The sequence below is a fragment of the Streptopelia decaocto genome (assembly GCF_964273445.1).
Source record: "Streptopelia decaocto genome assembly, chromosome: 1".
Taxonomy (NCBI): Eukaryota; Metazoa; Chordata; class Aves; order Columbiformes; family Columbidae; genus Streptopelia; species Streptopelia decaocto.
In genome coordinates, this window is record NC_138663.1 from 128,219,198 (window position 1) to 128,243,367 (window position 24,170).

The 24,170-nt window shown below is 48.2% G+C and overlaps 1 protein-coding gene across 3 annotated transcripts in view; it reads left to right on the forward strand.

Moving 5' to 3' along the window:
• Positions 1-24,170, forward strand: part of IGSF3 (immunoglobulin superfamily member 3) — a 104,173-nt gene that overhangs the window by 30,884 nt on the left and 49,119 nt on the right. The gene's annotated exons all lie outside the window — the stretch shown is intronic.

The following is a 24,170-nucleotide window of genomic DNA, read 5'->3' on the forward strand; positions in this document are numbered from 1 at the left end:
GAGAGCAGGTGGCACGGTGGCGTGAATTACAGGAAATCATGGTATAGAAGTGTAGGAGAAATCAAGCTTTCTCTAGTAACAAGACCCTTATGAAGAAGATAAACCAGGCAGCACAGCCAGAGAGAGGAATGTGAAGCTGTGGCTGAAAGCGAGAGGGATGTGGAACTGATTTACACAGAGAGAGAGGGGTGGGGAGACTGCTCCAGATGGCAGAAGCTGCAGAGGAGAGAGCTGTGTGCCAAAGGTGGTGAAATAGCAGAGCGGGGAAGAGAGGAGCGATAACAAGCAACATGTAAAGGGAACGGGAGAGACAGTTGTCTTCAGTTGTCTTCAGGCTCTTAACAGAGGGCAGTGCTGATTGCGTCCTAAAACCAGCACACTGATCAAATTGAGCTGTCTGTAGAAGAGTGTGGGGGAGTTGGTTTGGAGGTTGGTTGTTGTTTTTTTTTACTCTGCGCTAGAAAAATCAAAACCAGGATCTTTAAAATCTGGAGTATTTCCACAGCACCTCTCTGACTAGCTTATTTGACCTTTTCAAGCTTCAGCATGCTTTCTGTGTCTCAAAAGGGGCTTGCGTTTGAAGTGTCTAACTTCGCTAACAGCGGTCAAATAGCTTCCATCAAACTCTTAGGCTGAAGGACTCCTAAAAGAGCTCTTCCACAGCAGAGACACCCCTCTAGCAAATTTAAGCCCACAGAGAGCAGGCTTGCTTTCCTTAGGAGACATTGGTGAGCCTGCAGGTCTCTAGTTTGGAAACCACTTTGGCATTATTCAGAGGAACTAGCTGTTGCTGGTTCAGGCCCTGTTGACACAGGAAACCTATTGTGAAAGGAGCCGAGGTGTGAATTTAAATCACAATAGCCTTTCTTTGAGCTGTGTTAGGTGCTTCCTGCTGGTGTGCCCATTGACTCCTTCTCTTTGGAGCTGCCAGCCCAGCCACTCTCCCAGGCAAACCCCACAGCCCGGGTACAGGCACTTATTCAGTTACCTGCTTTCCCATCTGATGTCTGTGAGTTGGGAGGTAGATGCCTGAACACTCTTTTGCTATTTTGCTTTTTGTAGTTCCGTGATTTGCTTCAGGTGTCTAGGTCTGCAGTTCTCCTTTTAGTTTAAACAAGTCTGAGTCAGCGCTGCTACTGCAAAGTCACCTCAGGGAGTGAAACCCATTGAAAAAAGCAAAACCCGGTGGGGGGAAAAAAGGAAAAAAAAAAAAGGGCCTTGAGGCAAGGTGGGGTTGCGGGGTATTCAGGGTTTGCAGTTGGGTTCCTTTGCTGGGGGCTGCACCCCTTGTGGATGAGGGTACCTGTGCTCACTGCTGGTGTGGGATTCAGCACGAGATGGGGATGCCGGCGAGCACAGCCAGTGTGCCCAATGTCTGGGCAGCGGGGAACTCCTTTGCTGCTCCCCCAGGCGCTTGGGGAGCCCGTGCCCTCCAGGTTTTAACTGTGGCTCAGCAGCTTCTTCAGTGGCCAGCGTGCGGCTTGCTGGATGAGGTGCTTCTGCCCTGTCCCACCTTCACCACTGGTACAAGGCACAGAGGACTGGGGACTCCTTAGACACCCATGCATAGTGCTTTGAGGACATTGGCTTCGGGGCTTATGTGTGTCCAGGATGCTCAAGTAAATTGATCTGAAGTAACTTTTAGTGGATTAGTTAAATCACATTATGCCCCTTCATGGATGATTGCGCTCAGAATTTGGGGCTGTAATTTGGTTTAGAGCAATTCATTTCTGAAAATTCACTTCAGAAGGGACTTAGGATCGCTTGTGTTTTGAAAATGTGTATCTGCATAGGTGTGTACTGTGGTTTAACCAAACCGTGACAGAAACTGAATTTTCCAGAGTGCTCCCTTGTAGACAACAAGCCCTTACAGAAGGCCTCCCCTCTGGCTCCTGTTCACGTGAACCGATGCTGCCTTCAGCCCTGTGGGACCCTGAAGCTGTGCTGGGGAAACGGGCTGGGCAGAGCATGTGCCCTTTCTTTTTTCCTATTATTTTAGCTCTCAGCTACAGGTTGTACGTTTTCCGGCCGGCTTTGTTGCTGCAGACAACGTGCAAGAAGAGGTACATGAGAGATAAATGAGAGTTATTGTTCTCATTTTCTCAGAAAGAGAACCAAACTTGTTGTTTTTTTTTTTCTTTCATCCAGTTATGAATTTTTAATTGACTCATTAGATTGAGTGGCTCTTTTTTGGCAGCAGCGAAGCCTGGAGGGAGTCAGCTTTGTTAGCATGTGTATTTTGTCTGTTTATGTGTGAAATGGATGAGTTTGGAGCAGTGTTGATTTCAGACTTTCTGCTCTGGGAGCTTTGAATTGTTGTGTCCTGTGGTTTGAGGGAAGAGCTGAAGAGTTTCTCCCCTTTTTACCAGGCGATACAGCCCTGTGATGATACCGATACATACCCTGTGGTGGCCAAGATCGAGTACCACTCTGAGGACCTGATGTCTCTGATGACCAGGAATAAGAAGTGTTCCCCAGGCACTTGTGGGACTCACATGAATTTAGGCACGCAGTGCAAGTGCTAATCTCACTGAAGCTAGGAATGAGGTCAATAATGCGATTCAAGGGCCCTCTGCCATGCGGAAATGTGTATCAAGGCTTGTCCTTTTTCACCAGTCTTCAATTTACTTCAGTTACTTCAAAAATAAGTCTTTCTGTATCTCAATATAGCTTTTCTCATCTTCTGCTGAGCTACATCATTGGGAAGAAAGAGTTATACCTGGGCTGGGAGATGTAATAAGAGGAAGAATTTAAGACATCTCAGACTCAGTTATAGGTGTTGAGCGAAGTGGCCAAAAAAATGGGTGCAGCTCTTCAGGATAATGTGGAACCGTGGCCTTGTGATTGATTTATGAGAAAGGATTAGCCCACGTACAAAGTCTGCAACTCCATTGTTTGCCTTCAGAGTTCAGTTCCCTGAGGCTGACACGAAATTGCTGAGGCTAGTTCATGCTCTTTTACTAAGGATGGGGGGAAAAGATTTTTAGAAGATTGCACGAGTGGCCTCCCACTCATCCAACACCACGCACGTTGCCTAAGGTCTATGTTGAGGTGATATCTGCCATCAAAGGACAGAGAGGGACAAATCTGGAGAGCGACCCATCTTGGTTTAAATTAAGTGCATACTTCTCTAAATTGACTAAAGAGAGAGCCTGGATGTTAGACTTGGGCTGGGCAGCTGGTGATGAGTGAAATGAATTCTTGTAGTAGTGACTGAAGAAGTGTCTGTTTTTGGAAACTTTCCCCATGAGGCTCCTAAGCAACAGGTGGAAATTTTGGCTTTGTAGTTCTATTGGAAGACACTTGGTCATACTGAAGAGGGGAGTTACACAACTGGATTGGTTCAGTGGGGGATCTGGGGACCTCGTGTACCTGAGTGGCAATTGTGTCGGAGTCCTGGCCTCCTTGTTGCTGGCTATGAGAAGCACATGGGCTGTTCCTTCTCTTTTTGAAGAAATTAAGGAGAGCAAAGAATTTGCAGGTGAGAGAAAGCAACATCCCAGTAACATAGCATTGCCACTGGCAGGACAGCAGTATTCTCCAGATTGCTGTTGGAATTATCCCTTGTCTTAATAACTCTTGAAACACAGGCAGAAGAGAAGGTTTCTGTGCAGTAATTTAAGTGGTGAAGCTGCAGGAATGCTGTGCAATTTGAGATACTGGTTTGTGCTTCTCATCTGATGTTGGTGGGTAAATAAACATGTTTTGCTGTGGGGTAGAAGTGAGCACGTGGTAGTAACTTTGGAGTGCATGAGTCACTGCAAGTTTGTACTCCCCTATATCTCTGCAATGAGTTGTTTGTATGCCTGTACCCTTAGTTAGGTAACAGTGAAGAGGCACAGGTCTAACTTCAGAATCTTCAGACTTTTATCTCAGTGGTGTTTTATCTGTGCTCCCAAAAACATTGAGCTCTTTTTCAGAGTAAGTGTTTTGAGGGGAGAAATCAAGCTTTGAGGTTTTTCTTAAACAGGTAGTGACAGAGCAGGAGAAAAGGTTTCAAGGCACTTGAGGAGGTGGCAGCTCTTTTACTCTTTATTTTGGTGGAATCAGCTGTACAGCATCAGTCCTAAACAAGTAAAAGCAAAAAAATGAAAAGGGTTTGGATGGGGGGAGATACTACAGCCTCCATGGTACCGCAGGGTGGGAAGGAGCAATTTTGATGCAGACTTGAGAAACAAGCAGTACTCTGACACAGCTGCTTGGGCAGTGGGCAGGAGCTGCTGTGGAGCTGTAGTGCCTGCAGGGATGGTCGCCATTGTCTCCTTCCCACAACACCTGGGTGAAAAGGGGGCAGAGAGGATTCAAGCTAGCAAGGTACTATTCAGTGGCTCCCAAGCCCATGCTTTCAGCCTAGCCACACTGCTGCTCTCTGTTATTTCTCCCTGGCGGGCGGACTGGTGCCTTGATATCTGTTACGTTCCCCTGGGTCGTGCCTGGCTGTGATGGTTCCCAGGGCCTTGGTGTGGCTTTTTTGGCTGGCAGCCCCATTGTGGTGAAGTTTCAGCATCACACCAGGCTTGGGAGTGGTGGTGGGCAAGGGCACAGGTGGGATGAAGAAGCAGCTGCCTCTCTGCCTGAGGTCACTGCTGGCTGCACCTGTGCTTGGTGGGGTCTCGTCTCCAAATGCTGAGCTGCGAGTCGCAGCTCAGCGCACCAGAGCTCGGTCCACGGCCACTTTGACTGTGCTGTTAGGAGTCTGTCTTGTAGGGGTCCTCTGTGCCCGTGAGCTGTGGCATGTAACTGGGTGGCCAGTTGCAAGCCCATGGCTGGGATGGGAAGGACAGCTGGTTTATCTGAGAGGCTTTGGAGGTAGAAGAAAGATTTATGCAGGCCAGACACTTAACACAGGAAGGGAAAAGGCTGTGTGTGTCTCAGACAGGCGCTCAAGAGACAAAAACAGGTCTCTTTTGTTGAACTTGCAGCCAAAAATCTCCAGAATCTGTGGAGAGCTTATAGCAAGCAAAAAAAAAAAAGAAAAAAAATGAACTTTTATTAGCCCATACCAGCTGCTGCTGCTCATTGCCAGCAGCTTCCCCTCTTCTTCATCGAGTGCTGCCATACGTGATCTGTCTGTGCGCAGAGCAGAGGGAGAAAGTCGTGTTGCAGGTTTGCTGTGTTTGGGAGATCACCATCTGCTCCTGGGGACCTGGGGGAACTCGGGGTGAGAGCAATCACTTCTGCTCACGTGGGGCGCGTGGACCTTGGTGGCTGCTGGTTTATTCCAGCCGTCAGCTGGGCTGAAGGTGTCTTTGCTTGAGGGAGGTGTCAAAGAGGGAGATGGCAGTCTTGCAGACAAGGATCTAGCGGTTTTGATAGAAGTCTTTGGGGGCTCTTCTTTCTCTGCTGCCTTTTTCTTCTCCTGAGAGACAGGGGAAGGTGTTTGTCACTGTACATGAGCAAGCAGCTTGTGTCCTGGGGAGGCCAGGCTTTTTGCAGATGAGCAACAACAGGCAAAAATCGAAAGGAGAGCCCTGAGAGGTTGAACAGGCTTTGTCTCGGGAGGGCTTCAAGACCTGACAGGATCAAGCTCTGAGCAGCCTGGTCTGACCTTATAGCTGACCCTGCTTGACCCTGTAGTTGCACTACAGACCCCCAGGGTCCCTTCCACCCTGAATCGTCCTCTGATCCCATGATACACTGTGAAGTAGGAAGCACTGTGAGGCAGCAGTTTGGGGGGAGGGTGTTTACGGAAAGGTGTAAAATGATTTATAATGGTGATGTTGGTGCTAAATAATGGCATAACATTGGTGATCTCAACCAGGCGAGAACAGGAAGGGCCTATTCTACATCCCCAAATTCTTTTCTTTGGCATATTTTTTGTGTTTTGTGTGTTTCTTATTGCTTTAGAGAGGTTGCAGGAGTTTGTTGCTCTGCTTTGGCATATGAAGGTAGAATTTGGAGATCCTAAGCTCAGACATCCTAGTCTCTCTGAGGCCATCTTGGCGGCTTTGCCACCTCCATGAAGCATGTGTGTGCTTTATTTGGCCAAGCTGTCAGTTAACCAGAGTGAGGTCTGGTGGTGTTGAAATTCCTGCTTTGTGAGTTACATTCATCTTTGCCTGTTTGGGCTGTGCTTGTTGCAGTAATTAGCTCCCCAGAGGAGTAAAATGTCCTTCACTTTCAAATTACCCTTTAGCTGACATTAAAAAAAAATATATCAAACACCTTCTCCTAGGTGGTCTTTTGCAGCTACACACAGGGTATTTTGTTCTTACTGTCCTCCTTTACATGCCTAAATCTCTCTGTAGCAGCCTTGAAAAAAAATTTGACCTGTATTACTCAGCTTTTTCTTTCTATTCCTGTTATGGATGGAAAGGGGATGTTTGTCTATTAACAGGGGAGGAATGAGGAGGAGTAAACATATATACCTCTGACAGTTCTTATGGGCCAGCCTGGGGAATTGCCCCAGTGAACCAGAGTACCTGGGTTTTGATGCTGCAGAGCAGTGGGGGGCTGCGGGCATTGGGTCCCATTGTATTGCGGGCTCACTGCATGTCCCTGGGTACAACACTCTCTGTCTCCTTCACCATTTTCCAGCTGGTAAAATTAGGGATAATAGCATACAAGCCTCTCACAAAATCTAAGCCAAATAATTGTGAAGCGCTTTGAGCTCCTCAGATAGCGGGAGTTAGAAACAAAGGCTTATACTTCAGCTTTGCCTGGTAATGATGCTGAATAGGATTCATCTCCAGCCCTGCTTAGTTATTTCTGATGTCTTGGAAGTCTAGCAGCTTAAGCTCACCCAGTTTTGCCGTTGCAGAAGCCGTGGGGCCAGCAGGTGCTTTTGGCTGGAGGGGGCCGGTGGCCCTGGAGCTGACAGGGGGAGCAGTTCCCTTACACCCCCCTGTGGCACAGGTGGGCACAGAGCCCGTCCAGAGGCTCTGTGCCCCTGCCGAATTTAAAACTCCTGCTGGTAAGAGGTGGGTGCTAAGACCTGTTTAAATTTCCAGTCTTTTTTTTTTTTTTAATCTTGGCTTCAGTCATGTACACTCTGGCAATTAATTGCATGGGCTTGCTTCTTCCTTGTACCTTTTAAAACCACTTTTTTATAGATACCATTCAGGTTATAAGTGAAAGCTCATAACAGAAATCTCTGTACATGTCCCCACATTGCTAGACAAGGTTCACTCATTATTTTGTGTATCTTTATCTCATCCCCTGTTATTATGTTTTCCTGCTAAACACTTCTAGTTACTCCTGGTGATTGCAGTATTCCATCTCCTATTCTTTCCCATTGTAATTGCTTGCCTGATTTTTACTTTCTTATTGTATTACATTACATGGCTTTTCCACTGCTATCTGCGCAGGAGAAATGGAAAAAAATTTTAGGCAGACCATACCTGAAAAAAATGGGATAATCTTGTATCTGTTCTCTCCCTTCTTTGCTGTTCATTTTTTTTCCTCCCTCACCTTCCTGCCCTGTCCCTCAAAACTGCAGGCAGCTTGGTGGTGTGACATGCATTGCAGGCAAGGCTCGGTTGTGGAACTAGTTCTTCTTTTTTTCTTCCACTGTCCACCTACTAGTTTCTCAAAAACCTGGCGTTAGACACATTTGGGGCACATTGCTGTACTCCATATGTTTTTCCTACATTGTCCTTTTTGCTTTAAATTTAGCTACCGTGTGGAGAAGGCTCACAATAAGAATACATGTCCTTTTATTATGCATGTCTGTACACTTGTACCTATGCGTTGTAAGAAAAGATGTATCCTAAAATGCATTTCTAAAAATGTAAATGAATACAGCCTCAGGCAATTGCACAGCCCTCTGCTCGCAAATCTAGGCTGGTCTTTAAAAGGAGCCTTCTCACTTCCAGACTTTTCATGTCTCTTATTTGTCAGGAAGGGAGGCACAGAAGCCCAAACGCTGACTTGCCTTCAGACTGTAAAGAGCTGTGGCGTTCTGCTTGAGTAGGTTTCTGTGCAGCACTGAGCCTGCATAGTAAAATCAGACCAGTCAGTTAAAATGATCTTTGGAAACTGAAACAGTCTTTCCTGCAAAACCCCTCTTTCTGAAGGCTCGGAGTCTTGCCTTCTAGTCTGCTCTCTCTCCAGGTCCAGCCGTGCTTGACTCCACTTGGGCATCTGTTGGGTTGATGGGACCGCAGTGCTCCCTCCTCCGCCCAGCCCTTTGCCTCTAGGGTGTCAGTGGGGCTCGAGGCCGCGAGGCTTTTGGGGTCCTCTGCTGCCCTGAGCGGAGCTGCTGAAAAGGCAACACACTGCTCAGCCCATGCACCCCTTTGCTTGTCTTGATGGCTCTTCTCTCGTACGCTTTGGGAGTTCCCAGTGAAATGAGGTATTTGGTACCTGAAAATGTCCTATTGATTTACAGGATGCCTCTCAGTCTGTCACTCTGAGAAGAGCAATCGGTAGTAGGGGCTGTTTGTGTAGATTGCTGCAATGTCTGGTTGTTAAGTGCCGATAGGAGGTAAAGGACGCAAAGCTTTTTAACTAAGATAGAGAATTCTTTAGCTGGAGATCCTGGTGCATTTGAAGGCCATCTCTACCACTGGTGGATTACCTGACATCCTGGGTTTAAATCTTGGATTCTCCATCCTTTCCAAGAAAGTGAACTTGGCATGTGAGGGAGCTCTTTCAGGTTGGGGTCTACTTGCTAATCAAGAGAAGCAAAAGGTTGGCTGGTCTTAGAAACAGTCTGGTGCAACCTTCCATCCTGAATTTAACATTTCCTTCCCATGTGCCCTGGACAGCCCCCAGCATCTTTTTTCCCCAAACCGTTATTTTTTCACTGCATGCAAAACTGCAAGAAGCTCTGACTGATGAAAAAAATACACCGAGCACGAAAGGAGAGCCAGAAGGAGCCAGGCTGGCTTGGTCGAGCAGGTGGTGGAACCAGTGGTCTGTAACATGGGATGGGCAGAGCCTGGTACCTGCTTCCTACCTCCTGCACGCTCAGTGGCTTTCCAGGGGCTGCCTCTGACCTACCGATCACCTCACTGGGGGGTGGCTGAGGGGCACCCATCTCTGCCTTCTCTATGATGGGTACTGGTGGGGCTGAGTGACCAGCACAGCCTGGTGACCCCCTGTCATGGGGACCTGCTCCTGGACTTGCTGGCAGAGCCTGGTGGCATTTCTGGCAGCTTCGCCAGAGTACTGGGTGGCAGGGGAGAGGCACGAAGTGTACAGGTTTCTTTGCTTCTGTGCCTCCAAACAGTCTCTCAGCATTAAACGGGGAAAGTAATAACTGCGAGCACAGCTGGTAACATATGGCACCCGTCCCCTGCCTTAGCAATTGCTCAGTGAACTCTGAAAGTGGAATACGGTCCCCGTGGCTCCAGCCAGCTGCAGCGCTGAGAAATCCTGCGATGGAGCGGCCCGTTATTCGATTACCAGTGAAAATTTCACATTCCACGTTGCCTGTTTTTCCTGCTGCTTCCCTGGGGAGGTTTTTGCTCTGCTTACTCCTTCTTCCCACTCCTTTTTTTTTTTTTCTTTTTTTTTTTTAATTCATTTTCCCTGGAGGTTTGCTTTATTTGTTCTTTAGTTCCAGCCCCTTAGACTTGGTTGCTCTGCATTTCTGTCTGTCTGCCGCCCTGAGAGGCAGGGGCAGCTGTTTCTGCCATTGACGCCGGTGCTTTTCTCAGGTTCTGGTGGTTGAATGATGGGATCCCTATGCAGTAGAGGGGAAGCACAGTCCACTTCTGTGCCACAAAGCTGCATGCTCACTGCGATGTGGATGCAAATCTTTTTGTTGAAGATTTGCAAAACAAACAAAATGAAGTCAAACTGGGGGCCAGCACTCAGGTGAATCACAGAACAGCAACAAACTCAAAAGCCCCTGGCAGCATTACCAATTTTGCTTTGTGTGTTGAGAAGGAAGCCTGACCTGCATGGGGACGGAGCTGCCCCTCAGTAGGGAGAAACTGGGAGGATAAATTTTCCATCTTGATTCTGTGGCTGCCCAGTCAGTTTAGCCCTATAACAGTTTTACAATCTTTATCTGATATAGGTTTAAGAGGATTTCCCTGGGCGCAGTGGGATTATTATAAGTCAGAGCACAGTCTCCAGCTGATATTCCTTCGGCAAGTATTTATTTTAAGTGGGTTTAACAGTATTTAATTTTCTATTTTTTTTTTTTTTCCATGGGTTAAAAGTAAATTGTTTATGTTATCAGAGAAGTAGAGCCTGGGTGAAATGAAGAAATGTATTATTGCTTTCCAGGCTGGAGGTAGTGGAAGGAAAGCAGCAGCTGGAGGTGGGGAGGAAAGAAGATAAAATAATAATGTTGAGGGAAATGTAACATTATTCCACGCGGGACTGATTAGTAATACTGCCAAACAGCTGTTTATAAATAGGAGATGTGATGGGAGGGAGAGTACCAAGGAACATGAGAGCACTGCAAGCAGCTCTGGCTCATCATTTGAGGAGGGAATGGCTTCCCTCAACCATGTACCTGCCCCTTGGTGGCACGAGAAGCTGTGCTACAACCCCCCCCCCCCCCAGCCCTTGTGGGGTAGTGGTGCTCAGTAGTCAGGTTTACACTGTGTTCCCCCCAATTTAAAGTCTTCATGCCACATTCAGAAAAGATCAGTGGCGACCCTTGGCATTGGGAAAGCTGTGCCCATAGGAGAAAAATCTTCTTTCAAGCCACATGTGGGCTGTTTCTTTATCCTCTCCCTCCCTCCAGCAGGCTTTACTGAGGGTGGGTGGCTGTGGGGCTGGATGTGTGTGCACACATCCAGAAGTCATGCTGGCTTAGCGAGAGCCGCCTTCTGGCCGCCTGCACCCAGACAGCATCCCCGGTCCTTGGAGTATTTCAGAGGATGCTAATGGGATGGGATTAGCCACCCCACTTGCCCTTGCATCAACAAGAGATGTTTCTAGAGAGCCTACAAAGAAGAGCAAAGCCAGAGCTAACAGAGCGAGCCTGAACAAAGGCACTTTTGAATGCAGAGAGAAGCGTGATTTTACCCTCTGGCCCTATGGAGGCAAGAGGTGGGGCTGCTCTGCTCCCCATTTAAAATCTGAATGAGCCTCTGCCTTAAGGGATTGTCATGTGCTCAGTTGGTACTAATGGGCTGGCTGCTCTTCGGTATCCCTGCTCTGTCCTGCTCTGGTTCCCTGACACTGTGTTTCAACATACTGTGCCCTTTAGGGCTTTATTTCTTACTGCGTACTAGCTAAAATTATAACTTAGGGCTCTGCAAAGAAATGTTGTAGCTAGGGACGTCTGCCTTGGGGAAGCATGTCACGGTGGGGCAGTGTTTTACGAGCAGGGATGCCTCTGTCCTAGGCACGATGTGTTCTGTGCACTTAACTTCCTCAGACCCTGTCTGTCTTCATTTTTAGCTGCCTGTTCAGGAGAGGAAGATTTTTATGAAGCCATTCCTTACCAAAAACATTTCATGACTGTAACCTGTAATGTCAAACTTACTGAGAGTGAGAAGATGTAAACAAACTTATACATATATATATATATGTATGTATATATATATTTTCTTTTAATGGCATTGTGCTGCTGCATGGAAACAAAGAGGAGAGATCCCAAAGCATCAGGTTACTTATCAGAGGGTTCACATGAGGCTCTTGAGCCTTGTCTGCTGAAGAATTGTGTCAGCATGCCACAGATGACCACAGGCGCTCTGGCAGTCTGCTGTCACCTTTCGAGCTCTCTCAGGTGTACTGATGCCACCTGTCCACCGATAGTACTTCTTACAAAACTGCAGGTGATGGTTGTGCATGATGGGCAGCCCACCTGGCACTGCGGCTGGGAGGTGAGAGAGCTCGTGCAGCAATGCCAGTCTATAGGGAAGGGAAAGCTGGTGGAGAGATGGGTTGCTAGAGGCATGAGTTGTTCATTTGGAGAGCCCCTGTGCTTCAGAGAAGCTCCCTGGCTGTGGGTGCTGGCCAGAAGGACCTTCCTGAGGGGGGCAGCTGCTCTGGGACAGTATGGAGATGCACCATGGCCACAGGGATGCTGCCAGGCTCTTCCCTTCTGCAGTGATATCATGGGCCAATGTCTCACCAAATAGGGATGCTGCTTAGGCCACACCTGTGTGTTGGCACTGCAGAGCTTATCTAATGAGTAAAGTTACCCTTTTTCCCAAAAAATAAGACAGGGTCTTATATTAATTTTTGCTCCAAAATATGTTAGGGCTTATTTTCAGGGGATGTCTTATTTTTCCATGAACAACAATCTATATTTATTCTTGAACAAAATAGTCAACATTTATTCAAATATAGTCTCATCATTGCATTCTGAAACATCGTCATAACTCTCCAAACCCTGGATTTTATCATGAATTTCTTGTGACTCTATTTCCTTTGTCCATGTACAACAATCTATATTTACCAATATTCGTGAACAAAAATCAACATTTATTGAAATACAGTCATGTCATCATTTTCTGGAACATCATCGTAACTCTCTAAACTCTATCTGTCCTGCTGTATTCTGTTGCCAATTAATTTTACTTTTTTACATGTATAGCTGCCTGGACACTATTTAAATTGACTTTTTTATGAACTGTAACTAGGGCTTACTTTGGAGTAGGGCTTACATTTTGAGCATCCTGAAAAATAATACTAGGGCTTATTTTGGGGGAAACATGGTAGGAGCACTGTCTGTCATCCAAAAATCCCCACTCAGGCTGTGCAGCACCTGAAGCCCCATGAGGGTACCAGCATATCTAGAGGATACAGTGGCTGGCACAGGTAGCCCTGGGGGATGAGCATCCTTTTGCGTGAGGGGCTCCTGCCTCCAAGCCTGGGGTGCAGGGTAAGCTGAGCCAAAGATGGAGCCCTTTGGCTGCTGTGTGGTCCGGGGGAATCCAGGGGCTCCTGCCCTTGCTGGGGAAAGGGAAGGTTGTGGTCATGCCAGTGCTGGACTGGATGAGGTGAAGGGGAGCAAATGGACGCATGCAAGGCAGAGAGTGACAGGCTGAGGGAGACTGGAGGTGAGACAGTTAAAAACAAGCAAAAGGTGGGGAAAAAAAGAAAGAGAGCTGAAAAGGGAACAGGAAGGAAAGCAAGAACAGCAGCACTGGGAAGGCAAGAGGAGGAGGGGGTGTGGAAGTGGCAGGTGGGAAGGCTTTGGACAGGAGTTTTTGTGTCATGAAGAGCAGCAGGGCACGTAGGAGGGTGGTGGCATCCTGGAGGCACTGGAGCAGGGAGAGCTGTGTGTGTGGGTGACTGATGAGGGACTGCAGCTGGGGTGGAAGGAGCATCCTTGTTCCTTTCTCCAGTGGGAGGAGGCCCCAAAACTGTTGGAGACATGGGCTCTGGCCTCTCCACCTAGCCTCCTTCTGTAGGGACCTTTTGGGGCCTCTTTCCCCACCCTTTCTCTGCATCCTTGCAGTGCCCTGGATGTGCTGTCAGGCTCTTGACTCCAGAGCAGGCAATGGGGGGTTTCAGTGCTGTCTTCCATCAGGGCCGTCGGGATGTAGTAATTACCTTTGCACTGCCACCTCCTACCCTTTCTTCCTCTCCACCTTGTGACTGAGAAGTCAAAGGCAGTGATGGTGCTTTGAGGAGCTCCTTTTGAAGTGACTTTGTGAGTCACAGGGGCTGGCATGTGGTAGGGAATGAGATGCCTGCACTCCCGGCACTCTCAGAGCTCTCAGATCGTTTCAGCTCCCTTTGTTGTGTCTGTGGCCAAAGCAGTGTGAGCTGCGTGCCCATCCTCAGCCTGCGTGGGCTCCTCAGATCTCTTCTGTTTCTGTGGATGGAGGGAAGAGGAGAGGAGGAACTGGGACACCAGAGGCGTGCTGAGCTGGGCAGCAGTGCGGTGGCTTTTGGTCGTGTCCATGGGGACAGGCTTAGGCAGAGCCTGATGCTGTAGGCAAGTGCAGCTCAGGGTGCTGCATGGGTGCTGAGCTGCCCCGTGGCAGCAACAGGATGAGTTTCTGCAGGCAGCCCTGTCACATACCATCGGTAGAGCAAGATGGATTTGTCATTTCCTGTGGTATGTTCAGGCCACATGATGCTCTAGTAGGGCTAAGTTAAGCTGGATGACTGTGGACAGTTTGCACTAATAAAATGTTTCAGATAACATGTGTGCCCCAGGAGCCACCCCGGAACCCTTCGCTCCTTGGTCCTCTCCACAAAAGGCTAGAAGGTGCTTTCCATCACTGCTAAAGTATGATGGGTTTGAGCTAACCAACACAGTCCCAGTCCTATTACTGGTCCACTGAGCTGATGCCCAGAGGGCCACCCATCCTGTCCCTTATTATCTGCTAGTTGTCAAGACTGAAATGTAGATCCTCCTGTTGGCTGCCATGACACAGCGCTGCTGTTGAGTGTTCAGGGACGCTGTCGGGAGCAGCAGGACAGCCAGCCTGCTGCTGAAACCCCCTGTATGCCAGCCAGAGCAGAGCCTGATGAAGCTTATGAAACCTGACAAGATCACAGCCCAAGGTGGTATTGCTGGAGGCTGCTTGACTGGGAACTGTGTTCCCGCTCCAGCAGCACAAGCATTAGGGTTGTAGCACTTGAAGCCTGTCATGGTACACATCTAGCTGTTGAGTAGGAAGCATGTGAAAGTCTCGTGCAGTTGTTAGCCTAACAGCAGCGTGCAGGGAGAGCCTCCTCCCAAAAGAGGCACTGGCTGCATGTGCCTGCAGGTGAAGAACAGCCTCTCATTGTGCACTGAGTGATGCCCCATCTCAGCTTTGAACGGGTGATCTCACTGAACAAGTAAACGCTGACCAACACACAGCTCCTCCACCTCTGCATGTACAGCAGCCCCTCCAGCCTGGCTGCTTGTGTCCCCTCCCAAAATAATCAGGCTCTGTGACCTGTGAACAACATCCCCATAGCGCCGCTGCTCAGTCAGTAGCCTGGATTGCTTTGAGCCCAAGTGAGGACCTGTGGCTGGTTTGTTAGGGCATGGCAGTCGATGCCCAGGGCGCTGTGTGCTGCCCGCTGTAGGTCTGGCAGCTGGCAGAGCAGGGCTTGGTGCACGGGGCCCTGTGGCCTGCTTGCCATTAGATAAAATGAACTCCAAAGCAATGTATCCTGTGGTACAACCTGAGTAGGGGCCTACCTGCCTCACCTCTGCCATAATAGCTATGACAGGGATTTTTGTGCTGCCTGTTGTGGATCTGAATAAAATCAGAGGCTTTTATTTCCTAGCAATCAGTATTTCTTACATGGGCACTACCCTCATTCTTGCTGGTCAGATTTGTGTTCATCTGGGAGAAGCAGCAGAAGCAGCTTCTTAAACCAACCAGCTCTTATGCCTTTGTTTCCTTCAGTCCCACAGGGTTAATCTCCTTCTTGGCACCTGATTATTTGCCGCTGCAGGGAATGCACATGGGTTTGCCGGATGTGCGTTTGAAATTCTCATTTTGCTGGCTTTAATCCCCGTCTGGGAGCTGTAGCCGAGTCTCAGGGGCTGGGGGCAGGTTAATACCTGAGCCCCCGCAGGAACCTGCTCTGGAGCAGCTCTGTTGCTTCTGCCTCTCCCCACGGTGGGTGGCTCTCAGGAATATCGAAGGGAGGTATTGTAGTGAACGGACCGCGTCCCCCACACAGGTATTAAACGTTTTGTGTTCTCTGTGATACCAGTGAGCATCGGCATTGCCGGCTTAGCAGCAGGCCAGCTGAGAGATGGGGCTCTCAGGGCTGCATGGACAGGCAAGGGACAGAGCTCCTCTCCTCCACCTCTGAAACACGCCAGGCATTGACACAGCTGGCACAAATATCTCTGTACTCCTGTGAGCCACCAGCTTCTCTTCCCCTCCTGCAGCTCCAGCTCTTTGCCCAGTGCTTCTGGAGGAAACAGTCCCAAGAACTTTTCAGTCCAGTTCTCCACGTTGCTGCCGTCTCCTTCTGCCGAGACCCCTGGAGGTACCTGCAGTTGCCTTTTCAACGTTCCTCTGCCACCATGTTGCATTGCTGCCAGGGCAGGGCTGTCATGCTGTCCTCTTCCCCTCTTCTAGGCACCCTCACTGCTGTGGGGCAGAACCATTCCTGGTAGAGCTCAAGATGTTCTCCATCCTCTCCTGTGTGTTAGCCTTCTCCCCCAGCCCCGTGGGAAGCAGGTGTGGTCTCCCTAGTTCTTGGCCCACTGTTAAGATATCCATTGTTATTTTTATTTTTCTAGGATGCTCAGTTTTCTCTCTTTTTCATTCTCCTCCCTCCGGGTGCTTTTGTCGGTGTGTAATTAGCTGGCGCGGCACAGAGGCGTCGATCCCCGGAGTGCTCTCTTGCTGACATTAGCAGCAGACGGTGACTAAAACAAAGAGACAGCTCAGCGTGTGCCACACGCTCGCTTTGTACGTCTCGTACTCCTCGCTGCTGTTGGGAGCTCAAAAGGGATCGCAGATGTGGAATAAACGGGAGTGCTTTGAACAAGTGGCACAGTAATCCCTCCCTGCCCCCGCCCCTCTACCCCCCTTTTTGCAGACATTAGTTTGATTAAAATTGCATGAGCCCACACACGGGTGTATTTTATTTTATTTATTTATTTCCTCCTGGCGAGAGGCTGGTTTGAGGTCCGCCCTGTGGGAAAAGCAGCCGGGGGGGATGCTGGGGAATTCAGGGTGTTTTCAAGAACTTTCCCTCTGCCGGAGCTCACAGCCTGCTGCTGTGGGGCTGGTTGTACTGGTGAGACCTGCTTTTCCTGCTGGACGCTACATGTGAGCACCTCCTTCCCTGCAGAGCTTGGTGTGCTTGTTGGTGATGCATGGGTATGCGGCGGACGGGCAGGGGTCCTGTCCAGCGCTGGTGCAGGGCAGCAGCACCTGAAAGGTGTGGTAGGCTTGGCCTAGCAAATCTTCCCCAGAGGCTTTCCAGGTTACTGAAAGCATCTCCGTGGCGGAGGGAGGGTGTAAACAGCCAGTTTAAAACCTAGGTGACCATATGGGAATTAAATCAAAATATTTCTAAAAATAGATATATTATGTTTTCTTTTTCAGCCAGGTTTTGTGCACCCAGGTTGGTGAGAAGTGAAGTCTTCACTGCTGTTTGCAGTAACCTTGTGTCTTCTCTAGAAATGTGGAGACAGCACGGAGAGTTAGGAGATTACTTCATTACTCCAGTCCTATTCCACTCTGCAAACACAGTATTTTTGGTAGTGCTATGTCAGAACTGTTATACTCCTTGATGGGCATTTATAGGATAGGCTCTGTCTTACTGCCTCACCCAGGGGCATGTATAATTCAGTTTTTGCATGTTTTCCCCTGTTTCGGAAAAGATGCTATTTTCTTCCCTTTGGGAGGGGTTACTTATAATGAAATGTTCACAAAGTGCATTATGAGTCTCCAGAAAGGGCTCTGTTACATGCCACGTCTTGTTTCCTTGTCTACATCCTTGCTGTGCCCTCCTTGTGCCTCTGCATTTTTGGCCAGGAGGAGCAGTGAAAGGGGCTGGCCGCTCCTGCACATGCTTATCGCAGGGCACTGTGAGCTGTGTGCTGGTTTAATCGTTCTTCTCAGACATCAGCGAGCACCACGGGTCTCTGTGGAGCAGGGCCCAGGGGAGCTGGCATCCCAGGCACCAGCTGGCTGCTGTGCCCTGAAGCTCCTCCAGCTCAGCTGCTCTGCGGGCTGCCAGGTGCAGCTCACAAGCCCGTGCGCTTTTTGGAAGGTTCAAATTTGGTGGGAGCTGTACATTGCCAGCAGGAGACAGCTTCCTCTCCTTCTCCCAGTACTCAGGGGTGAAGTGGTTGTTCGTATTGTCTGGAGCGTAGCGAGGTTGCATGCAGTAAAAGTGCAAGACCCTGGTGAGTGCTCTGTGCAAGGAATGCAAAACCCCATGTGTCTCTCTCTGAGGCAAGAGGAGCCCCCCGCAGCCCTTCTTATCAGCTGGTGTGCGATATAACCATCGCCTGCTGTCCCCTGGCACTGAGGCCAGATTTTAGTGACACCTCCATATCTACCCCCATTGAGGAGGAGCATGTCTCTCTGTTAGGCAGTGGGACAGAGGTGTGCCTCGCAAAAGGCTCTGCCGATGCCTTCTCCAACAGGTCTTGCTGCAGGGCACAGATCCGTGGGTTTGAGAGGAGCACGGCTGCTTGCCTGTGCCACAGACTGGAAATTTTAGGCCAGCTAGAAGAGGTTAGCAAAACAAAGCGGCAGGTGAGAGGGAGGCATTGAATTTCAATAAACCAGCAACTGGGGAATCAAATCTCCTCGCTTATAATTCAAGCTCCCACCGGCTCAGGCATCCCTCTCGCTTACCTTGGAGCAAATCTGCTGTAATGCATAGGAAACAGCTCAGCAACTGCAGTCCTGGCTGCCATCGAGGTGGAAGATGAGGTTTATTAAAGACCTACAGAGCTCTGTAAAAAAAAAAAAAAAATTATCCTCTTGGACTTAATCGTTACAAGTCAAATATTGAATAGGTAGGGGCAAGCGTTTTGCTGAAATTGGATGATCCCTTTCATATTTATGCTTGGTTACGCTTGCTCCACGTGTATTTGGATGCTTGGCCGGGGGCGAGAGGGAGGTGAGGGATGAAAGGGACTTAGTACGGAGGAGGAAAATGGGAGCAGGGAGAGATTAGACCAGAGAAGAAAGCGAAAGAAACTACTGAAGGTTAAAAATAATAACAATTAGGCTTGGGAGACCAAAAAGATGCAGAAAAATAAAGCAAGGCCTTTGAAGAAATAGGGGATAGACAGTGAAGCCTCTTATTAAAATTTAAACGGCTGAGTCTGAAGATAAATGAGGAGCCTGCAATAAAACAGTGAAAATAATAATAGAGAAAAATCATGGAAGACAAGAAGGAGGGAAATATTAAAAGGAAAATGAGAGGTTCTCACAGGTGTATGCTGTTGAGGATGTCAGCAGAGATGCTCCATAATCTCCTCTAATAATGTGACGGATACTGAGGGCTTTGTAAAAACAAACAAAGCCCAAACCTTGCAATTATTTTTTCAGTGAGGCGAAGTTTCCTGAGTGTGTAAAGCTGAAGGTATCCTCCTTTTGCATGTCTCCCCAGCTGTGGGTTATGATCCAGCCTTTCCTTCCTGGGGGACTATATGCCAGGAGCTGCTACTGCCAATAAGCGCAGGTTCTCCTGGGGCATTGCCGGCTTGCACTCCACATGCGGGGAGATCAGAGAGGCAGCGGCTCAGTGCTTGCGTGGGTTTGCACATCCAGCAAGGTCCCTGCCAGGCAGTGAAAAAAGGAACTTGGATCGTACCTTGGGAAAATGCCACCATTCTCCACCCGAAAGCGTTGGGCTGCGGGGGGCTGTTTGTTATGGTTTGGTCTGTTCTGCTGTGTCCTGACGGAGGTGGTTGGGATTTGGGAAAGAGGGGTTGTGGCGCCCTGCTTGCTAAGGAGGAGTCAACCTCCCATTGGGCTACTGGGAGGATTTGTAAGATGGTCACCTCTTCTGTCCCTGTTTAGGTCCTTGTCACTGTGGGGAGTTTCTTGGCTTGGTGGGATATGGCTCTGACAGATGAAGATGTCACACTGCTCTGGGGAGGTGTGATACTGCTTGCGCTTGTGGGTGGCCAGGTGTAATCCACAGACAGACAGGTAGAAGAATGTGGTTGCTCCCAAGCCTGCCTGGCATCTTCAGTGCTGACCAACTCCGTGGGTAGCTGTGCACAGCAAAATGGGAAAAGGCTGATGTTGTGGTTTAACCTGAGCTAGCAGTACAACCACAATAACCGGTCACTCACCTCCACCCCTACCCCCCCCCCATAGGGGAGAGAATCAAAAGGGAAGGGAGAAACTTGGATTGAGATAAACACAGGCTAATAAAATAACAAAATACTAATACACTGCTAGTAAATATATGTACATATATACATATATATATATATAAATATATAAAAAATAGAAATAAAGGAGACTTAAGGCAATTCCCCATGAACTCTGTCCACACTAAGCAGCCAGTCCCAGCAAGCCACACCTGAATAGTCTGGAGTCCTCTGCAAAATGGCAAAAGGCTGAACTAAACATCCCAACTGAAACTCCCCTGGCTCGAGAGAGGGTGTCCCAAAGCAAGAGAGCAAGCGGAAGAACAACCTGGAAGGTCCCAACTCTCCTTAAATCTGGAGCATGACACTAATGGGATGGAATACTCTTATTGATCAGTCTGGATGTCAGTCAAGCTCTGCCCCATCTCTGCCACCCTGCCTTGATGCCTCACACCCGTGGAGACAGCTCAGAGTGTCCTTGGCTCTCAGACCAGAGCAATTAAAAACATTAACTCTGTGCTGGGGTGTTATCTCTTGTTCTCAAACTAAGTCCAAATAATGAGTATAGTAGCTATGAAAAAGGAAGGTTTCTAATTGCATGAAGAAAATTAATCCATTTTCAGTCAAACCAGCACAGCTGAGCTCCCTGATCTTGGCTTTCCTCCTCTCCCTAAGGGCGTCTTTCTTTATGGTGTGCGTGACTCCCACCAGGGACAGTCTTGCTGCCATCCATGCTGTGCATGAGGCTGCGTGTGTCAGTCCTTCCACAAAGATAACATTTTTAGGAGGGAGCCAGTGCTGCATAGTTTACTGGAAAAGTCTCAAAGACTATCTGAACAGTGTATTAGTCAACACCCAATGTAAGCTCACAGCAGCCACCATGAATTCTAGAGGTGGAAAGCAGAGGTATGACTCTTTTCCTTAAAGGAAAAAGGTTGAGTCACACGGATATAATTGACTATAGCTTAAAATAAATTAAAAAAAAAAAAGGAACTAGGAGTCTGGTGAGGTGAAACTTAGCAAGCCAGTCATCTCTGTTAGCCCGTGTTAGGTTGCACATCCCTTGCCCCCAGCTCCACTGCTGTGCTCAGGGTGAACGTAATAGGGGCCTAGAGCACCTTTCATATGAGGAGAGGCTGGGAGAGCTGGGTCTGTTCAGCCTGGAGAGGAGAAGGCTGAGAGGGCATCTCATCATTGTTTATAAATATCTGAAGGGTGGGTGTCAAGAGGATGGGACCAGTCTACTTTCAGTGGTGCCCAGTGACAGGATGAGGGGCAACGGGCACAGACTGAAGCACAGGAGGTTCCATCTGAATATGAGAAGAAACTTCTTTACTTTGAGGTGCCAGAGCACTGGAACAGGCTGCCCAGAGAGGTTGTGGAGTCTCCTCTGGAGGCATTCAGGACCCACTTGGACACATTCCTGTGTGATCTGCTCTGGGTGAATGTGCTTTAGCAGGTGGGTTGGACTAGTTGATCTCCAGAGATCCCTTCCAACTGCAACCATTCTGTGATTCTGTGGTATATTGGTGGAGGACTTGGCCACCTCTTCCCCACTCTCAGCCTGTGTTTCCAGGGTACAAACATCTTGGGGGCCATAGGAAAGGGTTCCTCCATCAGACTTAACTGAAGCTGATGGAAGACTGTGCTCTCGATGTTCTCAATATGATGGTGTGCACCTCAGCAGCTCTATGGGTAGAGGAGAAGCATTTGTCAGCCTCCTAATAACTTAATTGTCACATTTTTCTCCTGTTGTTCTTGGGCACTCTTGGGGATTGAATTTACACTGGTAGCATGAAAGGAATTGGATTTTCACTTGCAACATGTGAGGTATTGAGTTTTGCATTTGGCCTGTGTGTCTTTTCCACAACCTTATTACCTCTTGGCTATGTGGACATCCTTAAATTCCTTAAATTATCAAAGTAAACTGCATGGATTAAAGTCTGCTGCAAGACTGTTTTAACAGACAAGTATAAGAGGCTGCATTAGTTTAACTGAAATCACTTTGCATGGATTTTTCTGGCATAAACCAGTCCTTAATAGATCCAGAATGTTTGAGCATGACCAAGTACTCAAATAAACTTGCAATGAATTTGAAGGGGAGAATAGCTGACTGTCTGTTTTATGTTTGTTTGGTTTTTTTTTCCAGTTGTGGCTAAAAGAATTAACATTTTCCTTAAACAAAAGTGTTTCTTTGTTTGTTTTCTTTTTTTAAATCACTTCCCTGCTTGTTTATTTTGGGTGAGTAGTGTGTAGTGTTGCTGTATAATTCATTTTGCTGCGGAGTGGTGGCATTTGGAAGAATGTGCCTGCAAGGGCTGTTTGGAGCCTCAGGGATGAGCTGGGAGTCTTCTCCTGTCTCTGCCAAAGCGCTGCAGGTAGCGAGTCTTTCCCCAGGAAGTTTATTCCCAAGTGTGCTCGTTAATATTATAGAAACAAGCTGGGACTTGGGAACTGTAAGAGTCCAACTGAAGCTCTCTTCTCTTATTGATTTCTCCACTCTCCCTTCTGTGCTGTTGTGATTCCACTAGTTCTTCAGTCACCCTTGAGTCTACCAGGGCTGAATACCTAATGTGCTCCAATTCAAAATTGGAAAAAAAAAAGCAGAATAATTAAGGAAGAAAAATTCTTTCTTGCCATTTTAATGTGACAGAAGAAGAAACAGGCTAAAGCTCTTTTATTCTTCCTTTTTTGAAGGTTGTGTTTACAGGAATTTGGCTGTGATCTGAAATACGATAGCCTTTAAAACTGTCCCGCTTTTTATGTCTAGGGAACAAAACACTGATAGTCAAGGAGGGAGGACGTCACAAAACAAGTCTCCTGAGACTCCTTTTGGTGGATTTTTTTGTTTGAGTGGGTCCCCTGTTTTAGATAGGATAGCGTGCTGATATCAGTGCTGAGTTTGGAGAAGATTTATTTTATAAAAGGAAAAAGAATACATGTGAGCAGAGGAACTAGTGAATCTTGGCCTCCTGTGAGTTTGAATGGTTGAATTCCTAGGTATCTAATAAAGTGCAGTCATTGCTCTTCCCTGATTGAGGTATCCCCGTGGTTGTCTTCCAGGTGATGACTTGGGTGTCTAAAGGTTGACCAAACGTTGCGTTGATCCCCACAGAGAAGTATTAATATGTGGTGGGTATCTCCTCTGCTTCTCCAGCTGTTTAATGAAACCTGTAAAACTTACTCTGAGACTATCTATCTCTCAATATTTAGCCACTTGCTAATGTTTGGTGGGAGATGGAAGCACACACATGCATTGTAGTTGCATAGTCTTAATTTCATCGGTGGGGACACGCACTGTATCCTGCGCTTCGTTCAGCTGACACAGAAGGGTGATGCTCTGCAGAGCCTCAGCGCCTGGGTGCTCAGCCGTGCACAGGGACAGCTAGCTCCCTGTCCCCACGGTGGTGCCAAGAGGGGGTCAGCCTCCTTCCCCATGGCAGGAGAAAAGCGATTAAATGGGTTGTGGGTCTGTGCAGCTGCCCATGAGTTAAATAATTAATCTGCCCTGACCGTTTTCCATTGCTGTGCTCTGCTTTTGGTAATGCAATGATCACTCGCATCGACTAGTTGGACGTAGTTCAGCAGATCGACCAGTCTTGATTTCCAGTTCTACTTGTTTGTAAAAAAGCAACTTGAATCTGATCGGTGTGAGAAGTTTATTCCCCCCACAGACAGCGCAGGGCCAGGGTGATGTAAGAATAAATACCTTATCAGGATCCCATTGTGTTCTTTATTTGCATACCATAGCTCATCTGCATGAGAGATCTTGGGCTTTCAGACTTTAGACATGCTTGCGGAGACAAGCTGTTATCTTTGTGCAGCAGAAGGTGAAACAAGCCCTGAGCACATTCAGCCTGAGGTGAAGATCAGGCAGAGCTGGTGGCACTTCTGGAGGTGAAACACAGGCGGCTGAAATACTGCAGGAAAGCCTTTCCTGTTGTTGTCTCCCCGGGAAGCCTAAGTATCTGTAGAAAGAGGTTAACCTGATGATGCCTACCAGCTAGAGGCTGATACAAAGGGTGGAGATGTAAGAAGATACTGTCTAAAGATACTACTGTGACGACAAGCCCATAATGAAGACTCCTGTCTTTCAGCAGCCTAAAAGTATTACCTTTGGGTCTTGCTCCCTTATTTTTCTTTCATAGGAGTCCAGGACATTTAGAGATCCCCCGTTCTTGTTAACTGCTGAGGAGAACTTCCCTCTCCTTCCTCCTGCTCAAGGGTCCCTTCAGGCTGATGTGAGCAGGCGATATTTCCATTGCGCTGCGCTCTCCTCAATCTGCTGAGCAGGCAGTGACCAGCGGTGTATCTGCTGCTGTTCCTGGGCATGCCTCTCATGGTGTCACAGCCAGTTAAACTCCAGAGCCTACCTCTGCCCAGGGCATTCCCGAGAAGCAGCAGCACGAGTGAAATGCTTCACGCTAGTGAAAACTGGAGCTGTCTGGAGACCTGCGGACAGCAGTGTGTCATCTGTGCTTGGCTCTCACATGGGCTTCACCAGTAGAAGGCTGGAAGTGCTATAAATAAAGTCCTGGATTCTGCTGGAGTCAGT